The 12,783-nt window shown below is 55.0% G+C and overlaps 1 long non-coding RNA gene across 1 annotated transcript; it reads left to right on the top strand.

Annotated features, from left to right (window-relative positions):
- The first annotated feature begins 2,277 nt into the window (after nt 1–2,277).
- Nucleotides 2,278–5,221, top strand: LOC129665728 (uncharacterized). The gene is made up of 5 exons (XR_008718408.1): nt 2,278–2,464; nt 3,594–3,727; nt 3,829–4,777; nt 4,862–4,946; nt 5,137–5,221. It is a non-coding gene; the product is annotated as an uncharacterized LOC129665728 (long non-coding RNA).
- The last annotated feature ends 7,562 nt before the right edge of the window (nt 5,222–12,783 follow it).

Genomic DNA, 12,783 nt, shown 5'->3' with positions numbered 1-12,783 from the left:
CTTTGCCACCTCCCACCACTGGGAAGCAGAGGCTAGCCCTCCAGTTGCCGCTCTTGTATGCTTTTGGTTTTGAGACAGGGTCTAAGTGTAGAGCAGGCTGTCCTCAAAGCCATGGGGTCCGCCTGCCTCCAGCCGCCAGCTCTTGGATTAAAGGTGCCACCACGCTCAGCCCAGCCCACTCTTGTCAACTACCTCTCAAAACTTAGGCTTGTCATTAGAACCAGCGGGAGAAAACTTGGCAGGGGCCAGCTGCAGATGGCCAGCTCTGCTGTCCGCCGTCCCCCTCTGGAACCCCAACCCTGCCCTCACTGCTGCCCTCGCTGCCACTGCCGCGCTCTGGTGCTTTTATAGAGAAGACTTTATATCCCCCGGTGCTTGGCTAGTTCTCGGAGGAGCATTGATTTTCCTTAAGTGACTCTGTCTGATGTGGAGTCAGCAGGGCGTCTCAGTTACTTTTCTATTGCTGTGATAAAACAACATGAACAAAGCAACTTAAAGAAAAAGTTTTTGTGCCAGGCATGGTGGTGCACACCTTTAGTCTCAGCACTCGGGAAGCAGAGGGGAAGCTCATCTTTTTAGTCTACATAATGAGTTATAGAACAGTCAGGGCTCCGGGCTGTGTGGTAAAACCCTGTCTCAACAACAACTATTATTATTATTATTATTATTATTATTATTATTATTATTATTATTATTATTGGGCTTATGGTTTAGAAGGTTAGAGTTCATGACAGAGTGAAAGCCTCAGTGGCAGGAACAGCTGAGAGCTCGTGTCCTGTACGACAGCAGGAGGCAGAGAGGACACACTGGGAATGGAGACTGCAGAGCCCACTCCCACTGACACTCCGCCTCCAGCAAGGCCACACCTCCCAATCCTTCCCAAACAGTTTCACCAACCGGGATCCAAGTATTCCAACATATGATCCTTTGGGAACCATTCTCATGAAAACCACCACATTATACTCCCTGGCCTGGCCTCCACAGGCTTGCTGGCCTCCACAGGCTAACTGGCCTCCACAGGCCGTAACTTAGAAAGTCCCCATTCTCGCCCAGTTCCAACAGTGTTTAAAGATCCAAAGACTCAAGCCAGTCTTTTTAGCCTCCGTAAGCTCAAAAGGCAAATCACGCACTTCCAACAGTAATGGCACAGACTACACAGGAAAGGGGGCACAGTGAGGAGATACTGACCCAAAGCAGGGCTGGAACCCAGCAGGGTAAACTGGAACCCATGTCTGATGGCAAAGGGCTTGGATGGCATCACCCTCCCAGCTTTTCTGACTTCAAGATACATCTTGGTTCCCCTTCCTGCCTGCAGGTCACACACTGACGTCTGGGGTCTCAGACAGCTGAGACTCCACCCTTCATGGAGTGGTCTCTCAGAGCAGCGGCTGGCCCGAGGAGTGCTGCCCGGCCTTGGTGGACGATTCCGCGCCCAGCACAGCCCCAGGGCCGCAGAGGCCACACTGCCATGGTGGCTGCCTGGCTAGGAGGAACTCTAGGAACCACAGGGCTGCCTTTGTTTATTCCTAAGGCCCTTTCACTGGCTGGAATGTAGCTGGGTGGGGTCTTGCCTCTCCTTAACTTCCTCTTTGAGGACAGCTTAAGCCTTGGCTCCAACAACGAACTTCCTGATACTCCTTTCCTTTTTAAGCTGCATCTTGAGTTTGTTTTTGCCCACTTACCCTCTTTTATTGTAGAGTGACTACTAAGAAGCATGTGACAGTGTTTTGTGACAGGCTGTTTTGAAATCCAGCCTCTGGCAGATTCTTAAGGGCAGAAGAGTGGTGGCACACGCCTTTAATCAGGAGGCAGAGACCTCCTGATTAATCAGGATCACTGTGAGTCTCAAAATTTAAAAAAAGAAAAGAGAAAAAGACAAGGACAGAAAAGCAGCCGTATTCTTTGCCAAAATATCACACACTTGGTGTCTATCCCAAGTGCTGCTAAGATCTTTACTTGTAGTTGGGTACAGTGTACACACACTCCGGAGGCAGAGGTAGGTGAATCTCTGTAAATTAAAGGCTAGCCTGGTCTACAGGGAGAGCCCCAAGATACAGAGATAGCCTGTCTCAAAACAAAAACAAAGAAATTCCCCCCTCCTCCCCCAGCCCACACTGCTCTCAGTGTTGTCTTTCTGGGCCTTTCCAGTGCATCCTGTCAAGCCTGCCTATGAGTTCGGTCTTCCACATTCCTCAAAAAAAAAAAAAAAAGGTCAGGCTTTACACATGGCACACGCACACAGTCTCACGTGCACATGTGTGCACCGTTCTCACAGATGAACTGCTTTCATCTGGAGCTGGAGAGATGGCTCGGGAGGCAAGCATACTTGCTGTCCTTCCAGAGGACCCAGTCCAGGTCCCAGCACCCACATCAGGATGACAGTCACCTGCAACTCCAGCTCTCCAGCGTCCTGTGCCCTCTTCTGGCTGTGCTGGTCCTGAACACGCGTGCAGCACACACTTACGTAAGTAAAAATAAGCCTAAAACAAAACAAACCCTGTTAACATGGACTTCACATACACACACATATGGACACACACGCCCCCGGTCTCCTGCCTCCTCTTGCACTGGGTAACCTGCCGGGTTTCTGGCTGCAACCCTCCTTGTTGATTACGAGGATTGTTATTTTGTGGTGCCGGAAACGGTATCTCACAAGCGCTCTTCCGAGGAGCCTCACACCCATCGTCTTGTTCTGAAACGCGTTCTAACTGCATTGCTCACGATGGCCTTGAATTCAGGATAGCCCAGCAGATCCCCACCTTCCGATCCTCCGGCCTCAGCGCACGGCAGGCTCGCCGTCGTTTTAATCCTCACTCCAGAGACTGTAACCTCCACATGTAAACGTCCACCCTGATATTTACACATTCACACTGCCCGTGGTGACGGACGTCAGAGCCCTGTGCACTGTGACTCCATACCCCGAGAATCTCACCAGTGTACCTGCCACTGTCACAGCAGACAGTTCGTATGCTGGTGTTTAAACTGGAGAGGATTTCCCTGTTGCCCACCGTGTTTGCCACTTCTGTTTTCATTTTGCTTTTATGAGACAGTCTGGCTGTGACCACGGGCTAGCCTTAATCTTGGCCCCCTCCTGTCTCAGCCTCCTGGATTCACAGGGGTGACAGACCTGAGTCCCGCACTCAGCTGCCTTTTCTGTCCTCTTCCTGAAGCTGCCGATCAGCTCTGACGGCATTCCCTTCGTGTCTGGGCGGGGCGCCCCTGGGCTTTCCTTCAGCTTCTGGCTCAGGTCTCTTTCTGGTCACTGCGCTCTGGGCTGAAGCGCCTTTCTCAGTTTCGCTGTAGTTCTCTGCCTGTTCTGAGGAGAACCCTACAGCCTCCCAGCCTCTCTATTGCCAGCAGCTTTCCTGTGTGTGTGTGGCTGCTCTCCGGTGTTTGTTTTGGTTCCTGTCATGTTGACTGTGATGTGTGGACTCACAGTTTTCCTTGAAGTCTTACAAATTCAATTGGTAAAATTTAGAAAACTTTTACAAATCCACTGAGCTTCTTGACTTCGTAAACTGGCGTCTTTCGCTAATGTGAGTCTTTTTGTTCATATTTCATTTCCCTGCTAGTCTTTATTTTTTCTTCGATAGTGTTTTGCAGGTACATGCGTGGATATGTGTTGGGGAGCCGGAGGATAATTTTGAGTGTCCTTCCTAAGAAAGGCTTTTGTGACGGGGTCTCTCGTTGGCCTGGTGCTCACCAGTTCAGCTGGCTGAGATTACAGGTGCACACTGCCATGCCCAGCATGTTAAGCTGTGGGTTCTGGGGAGGAGACTTGGTCGTTGCACTTGGAAAACAAGGACCTACAGACTGACCTGTCCACAGGCCAGGGAGCTTGCCCAGCTGGACAGAGTGGCCCAGCTCACAGACTCTGTCCTCAGACGCCTGCTGCTGAGTCTCTCCACTACCCCATCCTGCAGATGTGGAGTCCCTACTCTGCCCTCATCCGTGGCTTCTGCTCTCCAGTTGAGAACTCCCATGTTTCCATTTGTCTGCAGTGTGGTGGCCTCAGCCTCTGTGAGGCGGCTGTGCTACCACCAAGTGCCTGTCCCATAACCTCATCACCTGTGCGACTCAGTCTGTATCTGCTGGCTTGCTTTTTAAGACTTACTTTTATTTGCATTTAATAAATGTTGTGGGGGGAGGGGACCGCAGAGGGGTGAAGGCAGAGGGTGGTGGTTCCCTGGAGGTTGTGGGTCACTGACCCCGGTGTGGGGTCCTCTGCTAGCGCAGCAGGCGCTCTCCAGTGCTGAGCCAGCTCTGCCGCCGGCTGCCTTCACTTCGGAACCAGGCGCACGCTGTCTGTCCTCTGCGTGACAAGTTATTTGAGGTTGTAAATTGGACAGTTTGACCATCACGCTATGAAGAATTTGTTCCAATCCTAGTATCTGCTCAGGAATGTTGCTTTTTCTGTCTTTACAGCCCATCAAGCTAGCCAGCTCAGGCCCTGCTGCCTTCAGCGGTTCCTGGGTCCCTTTGTGTGATTCTCCGGGTCTGCCTCTCACAAGTGTGACGGAAGGCCAGCCTGGGACTGGGAGGGGCCTTCCCACGCTCCTCCTTTCCTGGGACGCACAGACAGACTGTCTTTCACAGCTCAGGTGCCCCCCCCCCCCTCGGTTAAACTGTCCTTTTTGCTGTGCAATTTTGAATCTGAGTTTTCTACCTGGGGAAGAGCTGGGGGGGAGATGAGACCAGAGAGCTCCCAGACAGCATGCACACCACGCAAGATGCTTCAGACAGGAGAAAGCAACCGGACAGGACGCTTCTACCTCAGGTAGGTGGGTTAAAGCCAGCCGCCCGTCTGTCTGTCTTGGTTTACTCCCTAAGTGTGTGCTCTTGTCTCTTGTGTATCTGCTAGAGGCCGGAAGAGGGTGTTTGAACTTGGAACTGTAGCGGCAGGCGTTTGTGGCACCCCCGGCTTGTTTCTGGGTGCTGGGTCTCAGGTGAGCAGCAAGCTCCCTCAGTCTCTCCAACCCTGGCTCGGGCTTCTCATGGTGTCAGCTGCCACGCCTCACCACTGTGGTCCGTGTCAGCCCGTGTCTAGGCTGGCATGGAAGTGTGTCGGCCCTCTACGTGGAGGGAGAGCCAGGGGTGGCTGGGACCATGACTCCAACTCTGTCATCCCAATGGAAGGCTGAGGTGGACAGAGGATTGCCACACCCATGAGGCTGGTCGGATCCCGATGTGTCTCTGAAGATAGCCAGTGCTGAAGAGATGAGTCAGGGCTGCAGAGTGGCTGCTCTTCCAGAGGCCTTGAGATCAGTCAGGGCAGCTCACAACTGCTTGTGGCTCCAGATGCTGGAAGCTGATACCCTCTTCTGGCTTCTGCCGATACCTGCACACACCTGGGTGTACATGTTTACATGTGTATGTGTGTGTGCAAAATATAAAAATAAATCTTTTTACCCCCCCCCCCATAATCTTACAGCTAAATGCTCTGAGTCTGGAATTAGTGTAGAGCAATTAGGGTAGGTATATATTTACTCCCCCCATAAAAATGTTTCCTAAGCAAGGCAGAAGGGGACACTGGTCAGTGCCAGAGAACAAAGTGGGGTTTTGTTTGCTTTGACGCAGGGTCTCACCATGTAGCCCTGGAACTCACTATGTAGATCAGGCTGGGCTGGAGCTCACAGAGATCCACCTGCTTTTGCCGCCTTACTGCTGGCATTAGAAGTGCGTGCCACACACCTGCCCAAACCCAAATGGCTGCTTCTTAAACCCAGATTGAAAATATTCCAGGATGATTGCTGTAGACAGACTCTTGGTGCTCCACCCATCACCAGGGAGCAGCTTACTCCCATAATCCTCTAGTAGCTGACATTCCATTTAACTGTAAACACTGGGATCAGTGCTAGTTCACCCTCACCCTAGCTCTGGGAGTGCCTGTTCTGTGTGTGGGGGGTGTCCCTGTACAGCTGGGCCCTGGAGAAGAGTGAGAGCAGCTCTGCCCTTCCCAGAGAGAGTCACTGCAGCCTGAAGCCTGGCAGAGCCCTGGGAGGCCCTGCCCCTCACAGCAGGCCTGGGAGGCCCTGCCCCTCACAGGCAGGGGAATTGACCCTGGTAGAGGAACATCTGCCTGTAAGCACACTTGTCACCAGCTTCACGCTGCCACCAACCCAGGCTTCCTGGGCCACGCTGGTGCTTGTGGGCCGGTGAGCTACTTCTCACTGGCAACTTCGAGCCATTTCCCTCCCAGGCAGAAGGAGGGGGCTCCAAGACACCTTTCAGGGCTGGGGAGGTCCTTGGGCCTGTTAGAGCCTACAGCAGCCTGGCTTTTCAGGGCGCTGGCTGCTGGAGAGGCTCCCCACTCTTGGGAGGCCCCTCCCCAGTGGCTCTGTGTGTGACCCCAATAATCCTCTGCTTCACCATGTGAAACTTGGTGAAATCATTGTTTTATCTTTCCCTGCCCGACATGAACAAGTGACTGTTCTTGTCTCCCTGGAAAAAGTCACGTGTCACAGACTCTCCGTGTATCTTTGTTATTGTCTGTGTGGGCGGGAGTGCGTGCGCACTGTGGGCAGGACACAGTGGAGGTCTTCAGCCGGCTTTGGGGACTCAGTCCTGCCCTTCCCCCTCTGGATTCTGGGGACCGGACTCAGGTCCCCAGTCTTCTGGCACCTCCACCTGCTGACCCTCGCAGGCCTCTGTGTTCTCCTGGTAACAGAACCAGGTGGCCTGGCTAGAGCTGTGGCCCCGTTTCGAGGGTTGGTTGTCGCTTGCCCTGTTGGCCTCTCTCCCAGCTTCAGATCGTACCTGGACAGATCTGTCTCCCTCGGGCTGACACCGTGTGCCCCAGAGCCACCAGCCATATCCTCGAATGCCCCGCGCTGCTGCAGCCCTGTGCTGCCCACGGGAACGGGGCCGCACTGTGCAGTGGCAGTGTCCTCTTGGGGCTGGGAGTGGAAAGGAAAGGAAATGGGGCTGGCCACCCCACCCCAAACCATGGAGGGCTTCCCAGAATAGGCAGGCACCGACAGGGAAGAGAAAACAGCCAGCTTGGAAGTGGAGACACCAAACTACCTCTCTGCAGATGAATGATCTGTGTGGAAAGGCCATGAAAACTGCTAGAGACAAGCAGTTCAGATGTGACACACAGATCAACACACAGTGTGGCAGTGGTGGCGCGCACCTTTAATGCCAGCATCTGGGCAGCAAAGACAGGTGAGTTTGAGGCCAGCCTGGACTACATAGTAAGCTCTAGGCCAGCCAGGACAATAGAGACCCTGTGTCAACACAAAAACCTGTCACCATGGTTACACACACCTGCAGCCCTGCACTGGGGAACAGAAACGGGGAGCACGAGAGGGCCCTGGCCGAAGGGCCTATCCCAGTTCAGCGAGACGCTGTCTCAAGGCAAAAAGGCTGAAAGCGACAGGAAGGACAGCTGATGTCTGCTGAGAAACGGCCGTCAGCTCCGATGTTTGAGCAGCAGGTTGGTGCTGCTCTGGGTGGAGGGGGAGCCTAGCTGGAGAGAGAGCTTCTCACTGAAGGAGGGCTCCAAGAACTCGGGCTTACCCTGCTCCTGCTTGCTGGCTCTGCCCTCTGAGCATGGGTGAAGATGTGATCTCCCTGTTTCCTGCTCCTGCAGTCGCTGCCTTCACCACCATCCTGGACACTCCCTCTGCCGTAGCCCAAACAAGCCAATCCTTCCTTCTTCCCTAAGTGGCCTTGGTCACGGTGCTCTGCCACAGCAACCCAAAGTCACTGATATGCACCTCGTGTGTGCACTACACACGAAAAGGAAAACAAATGTAACAACAGTTCAAAGCTAATACCCTGAGAAAGATAATACTCTGTTGAGAGAAGAGACTCCAGTAAACCACAAACGCACCCACGTGTGGATCTGGAGGCTCCCCGCGCTTGAGGGCCAGCTCGCCAGCTCTGTCCACGATTGCACTGCAGTCTTCGTCAGAGCCCCATCTGGCATCCTTGTGGAAATTGAGATGCTTATCCTAAAATTCTTTTGGAATTCCCAGGGCCTCTAACAGCCTAAACAGTCTTGTGAGAGAAGGAGGCTGGAGGACGCACTTCCCAGACAGGTGGGGGGTGGGGGGTGAGGCTGGTGACGCCACGGATCGGCACTCACAGGTTGCCAGAATACTTCAATGCAGCAATCAATCTGTCTCTCTCTTGTCATTTGGTTTTTGGAGACAGGGTTTCTGTGTAGCCATGGCTGTTCTGGAAGTCTGTATGTAGACCAGGCTACCCTCAGACTTCAGAGATCCACCTGCCTCTGCCTCCTAAGTGATGGGATTAAAGGTATGGGCCACAATCCTCAGCTCTCTGGTTTTTCATGACAGGGTCTATACACCTGGGCTGGCCAAGAACTGCTGATCCCTGTGCTCCAGTCACTCAGGTGGGCTAACCTGTGGTGCTGGGACCTGTAGGAGAATGAAGTCAGACCTGCCAACCTCACACCACATGCCAAGTAAACGCAACAAAGACCTAAGGCACAGATTGAGAGAAATTAGGCCTAGATAACAACCTTGGGTCAGGCGGGGGCTTCTTAGCTGTGACATCAGAAACAAAAACAGCAAAGGAGAAAGTAAGCCTGGCTTCAGTAAGGTACCCACCGCCACACCGTGGGGCAGAGGGGGACACCCCGGGGCCCGCCTGTTGCACTCGCCTGCAGCAGGAACCACCACAGCTCGCCGGTGTGCGGTGCACAGGCAGGAGAGAACGAGAAGAGGAGCAGTGTGAGCGCCGTGAAGACAGGTGGATGAGGCTGGAGGGTGGACGGGAGCCACCTGTTGTGAGTGGCCAGCACTGCTACTGGAGGCCAGGGTGACACCCCAGCCCTGGCTGCAGCTTGAGGGCCAGGCCTGGGTCTGTGGCCATGCAGCAGCAGGAGTCTGTGGATGTACGTGGCTCACATTACTACTAAACACCATGCGGACATCCCTGCCCTGGGCTGCCACCTGGAACCAAACAGCCGTCCAAGGGCTGCAGAGCCGGCCCTGCCCCTCAGCGGCCCAGGAAAGCCACCAGCAGCCCAGGAGAGCCGCCCTGCCCCTGGCCTGGGCAGCACCGGAGAGCCGGCCCACCCCCGAGGCTGTGAGCCTGGCAGAGCTGGCCCCACCAGTGTCTGCTGTGAGGTGGTGTGGGTGTGTGCTGGGCTTGGTGCCCAGTACCTCCTCACCACCTGCAGGAATCAGGAGAGCTGGGCCCAGGTCACCAGAGCGGGAGAGCAGGGCCTGCACCCTGACTGGGCTACACAGGAGAGCCGACCCTGGTGGTGGAGCAGGCACAGGTGAGCCAGCTCCGAGGGTAGCAGAGCAGGAGAGCCGTCCCATGCCCTCACTGGCTCCAGCGCTCAGGAGAGTGGGCCCCACACCGCGACTGCAGCGCAGGAGAGCAGGCTATGGTGGCACATGGGTGCAGGGAGCCAGCTCTGAGCCAGTCCTGTTGATCCAAGGCTGCAGGATCTGCATGACACTGGACAACAGCAGGATGTCTGAGAGGAGCCCAGCAGAGGCCTCGAACCAGACTAATGACTCACTGCAGTGAACACTTGCAAGGGAAGATGTGGACGAAGGGTGTTCTGTGGGCCACGCCGTGACACGACAGCTTCCGCAAAGATGGTTGCTTTGTTTTGTTTTGGTTATTTTTACTATTTTCTTCTGGGGCTGCAAAGCCAGATACAAAGGAACAGGGAGGTGAGTGGGATTGCGCCGCGTGATGTGAAACAAGGAATCAATGAAAAAAAAAAATTAAAAACCTGAACTTCGAAGAAACCATAAAAAAGTAACCAGCTTACAAAATGGGCCAAAATCACCCGAGTTCTAATACCTGGATTATATGCAAATTTTATTTTGTTATTTGCATTTATTTGTTGGTTTTCTGGGCCAGAGTCACTGTGTCACCCAGACTGGCCTGGAGCTCACAACCCTGCCTCAGCCTGGATCAAAGACTAGGCCAGCACTTCTGGCTCAGAGTAAAAAATTCTTACAACACAATAATGAGACAACTGACCTAGTTCAGAACAGGACATGTCCCTAAAGGTTACGGTGGCCGCCGGCAAATGAGAAAAGCTCACGGACCATTAAACACCGTGGAAGTGTATGTAGCTCAAAACAAAAGGGACAGTGCTGAGAGATGGTTCCGTGGTGAGGGCACTGAGCGCCCCAGCACCCAGGTCAGGCAGCTCCCAACTACCTGAGGATCACACACACACAGGAAACAGGACCACACCACCTTAGGTGTTCACCATGACAGCTGGGGAACGGAGGGGAAGACGCCACCTTGCCGTGGCTGTGGGAGGTGTGAGCCCTCTGATGCCCTGTTGGGATTGTGTCACAGCCACTTGGGAATGCTGTGGGCCGTAAGGGGAACACACACTCGGGTTTGCCTCCACCAGGAAAAATGGCAGACATTCACCCCAGACTCACAATAACGAAAAGCATGGAAGCAAAGCAAGAGTCCCCATAGTGATGGACAACCAGACAGGAGTGTCTTTGAAAGGAATGTTGTTTGGCCAGTGAAAGAACACACTGCAGCAGATAGACACAAGCTAAGGGGACGGCTGCAGACGGCTGTGTTAGTTATTTTTCTTACTGCTGTGACCAATACAAGAAGCATCATGAGGGAGAACTCGTTTTGGCTCACGGTTTGTGAAAGTTCAGTCCATCTAGTGGAGATAAGGCTAAAAGCCCATCAGGCCCACAGCCCCAGTGATCCAGGTCACTCGAGGTCCCACACACAGCACAGTGATCCATGCCACCCCTGAGGTCACACAGCCTTCCAGAGTAGTGCCACCAGTTAGGGCCAAGTACTCAAGCACATGAGCCTGTAAAGGACATTTTAAGCTTTTAATGCTTAAAAACCCCACACTTAGGTGTGTGTGTGTGTGTGTGTGTGTGTGCGTGCGCGTGCGTGCGTGCGTGCGTGCGTGCACACTTTGCCTGTGCCACAGTGTATGTGCAGTAGGGGACAACTCAAGAGTTTCAGGGGCTCAAACTCAGGCCACCTTTGTGCTCGTTGGTGCCTTTCAGCCCCGAGCCCTCCCCGAGGCCTCTGGGGGTGCCTTACACCCACACCACAAGGGAAAGTACTGCAACAGGTCAGTGGGTGCTTTGGGCTAAGGGGGGAAGACAGCATGGGGTGGCAGCCGAGGGCTGAGGGTTTCTTTGAGGCTGTGAAAGCATCTGAGCTCACCTGGAGCCACCACAGCCTCACTACGCTGAAGCACAGGGCACAGCTAAGGCGCCATCCCCAGGAGCATGGCCAGCCCTGCGCTTCCACAGCTGAGAGGCTGCTACTCTCGGACCTTGCCCATCTTCAGTGAACCCTGCTGCAAGCCCTGTGAGCCCTCACTCAGGTGATGGGAAGAAGGGACGTCCCTCAGAAACCTGGGGTGACAGGCCTCGGGTGTCACCCTAGCAGGAAGCCACACCCTCCGTGCAGACTGGGTACTATAGATGGCTCGGGGATGCCTGGCTCCTCGGGACAACTGATGGACAGGAAGGGCTGGTAAGTGGCTTTGCCATGCTGGGAGAGCAGCCCTTCCTCCCCCAGGCTGGTGGGCTTGCCACAGAGTTGGCAAATGTCAATGAGAACACGGCAGAGTGGCAGGCATCCTGATCCTCAGGATCCAGGTGTCCAGTGGCCTGAGCCCTGGCCCGCAGGTCCACCCTGGGAGTAAGGGGGCCAGAGAAAGCAGCTTCCCTGCAGGCCTACCTGCCCAGGTCCCCCTGGCTGGTGGGAGCATGCCCTTTCTCCCAGAGGTGAGAAAGAACACCGCCAGCCAGCGGCCAAGGCTAACAGCAGCAGGGAGATGACCAGCTGAGCCCCACTGTGGCCTTCAAAACTGGCCCTCAGGCTGGGTGCACACCTGTGCCCACACCAGAGCAGCGGGCAGCCTGGCCACAGGAAAAATAAAAAAGGCAGGGCCTCACTCTGTAGCTGAGGCTGGGTGCTCAGCAATCAGCAAAACGCACAGATCCCAATACTCCCCAACAAATGTGGAGGGGTCACCCACGTCAGAGACTGTCACTCAGCAAGACAAAGGGCTGCCCTGGGCACACATGACCATGTGGTGCTCCACAGGGGCCCTGTCGAAATGGCAGGCGCCATGGTCTCGAAACAGGCCAGTGGTTTCCAGGGATGAGGGTGGGGAGAGCGGCAGACGGCTGTGTCCTGACTGGGGGTAGAGTGGTTGCCTAACTCTCATGAGGCCCGGGGATGAGTCCCCAGAGCTGCAGAACGGAATGCAACAGCAGTGCCCTGGCTCTGTGAGTTGGCTGGAGCCACCTTACTGCAGCACAGCTTTCTACCGGCTGTGCACAGATGGCGCGGTACGGCCTGCTGTACAGACAGGGCAGGGCACAGCCTACAGGGCGTAGTACGGCCTGCCGTACACGCACAGGGCACAGTACAGCCTACAGGGCACAGTACGGCCTGCTGTACAGACAGGGCAGGGCACAGCCTACAGGGCGCAGTATGGCCTGCCGTACAGACAGGGCATGGCACAGCCTACAGGGCACAGTACGGCCTGTCGTACACGCACAGGGCATGGCACAGCCTACAGGGTGCAGTTCGGCCTGCCGGCCTGCCGTACACGCACAGGGCACAGTACAGCCTACAGGGCACAGTACGGCCTGCTGTACAGACAGGGCAGGGCACAGCCTACAGGGCGCAGTACGGCCTGTGGGACGCGGTACGGCCTGCTGTACAGTCAGGGCACAGTACAGCCTGCCGTACACGCACAGGGCACAGCCTACAGGGCGCAGTACGGCCTGCCGTACACGCACAGGGCACAGTACAGCCTACAGGGCGCAGTAC

The sequence above is a fragment of the Psammomys obesus genome, unplaced genomic scaffold (genome assembly GCF_907164565.1).
Source record: "Psammomys obesus unplaced genomic scaffold, mPsaObe1.curated_primary_1811, whole genome shotgun sequence".
Lineage (NCBI taxonomy): Eukaryota > Metazoa > Chordata > Mammalia > Rodentia > Muridae > Psammomys > Psammomys obesus.
The sequence above is the reverse complement of the archived record's forward strand: the minus strand, read 5'-3'. Positions and strand labels throughout refer to the sequence as shown.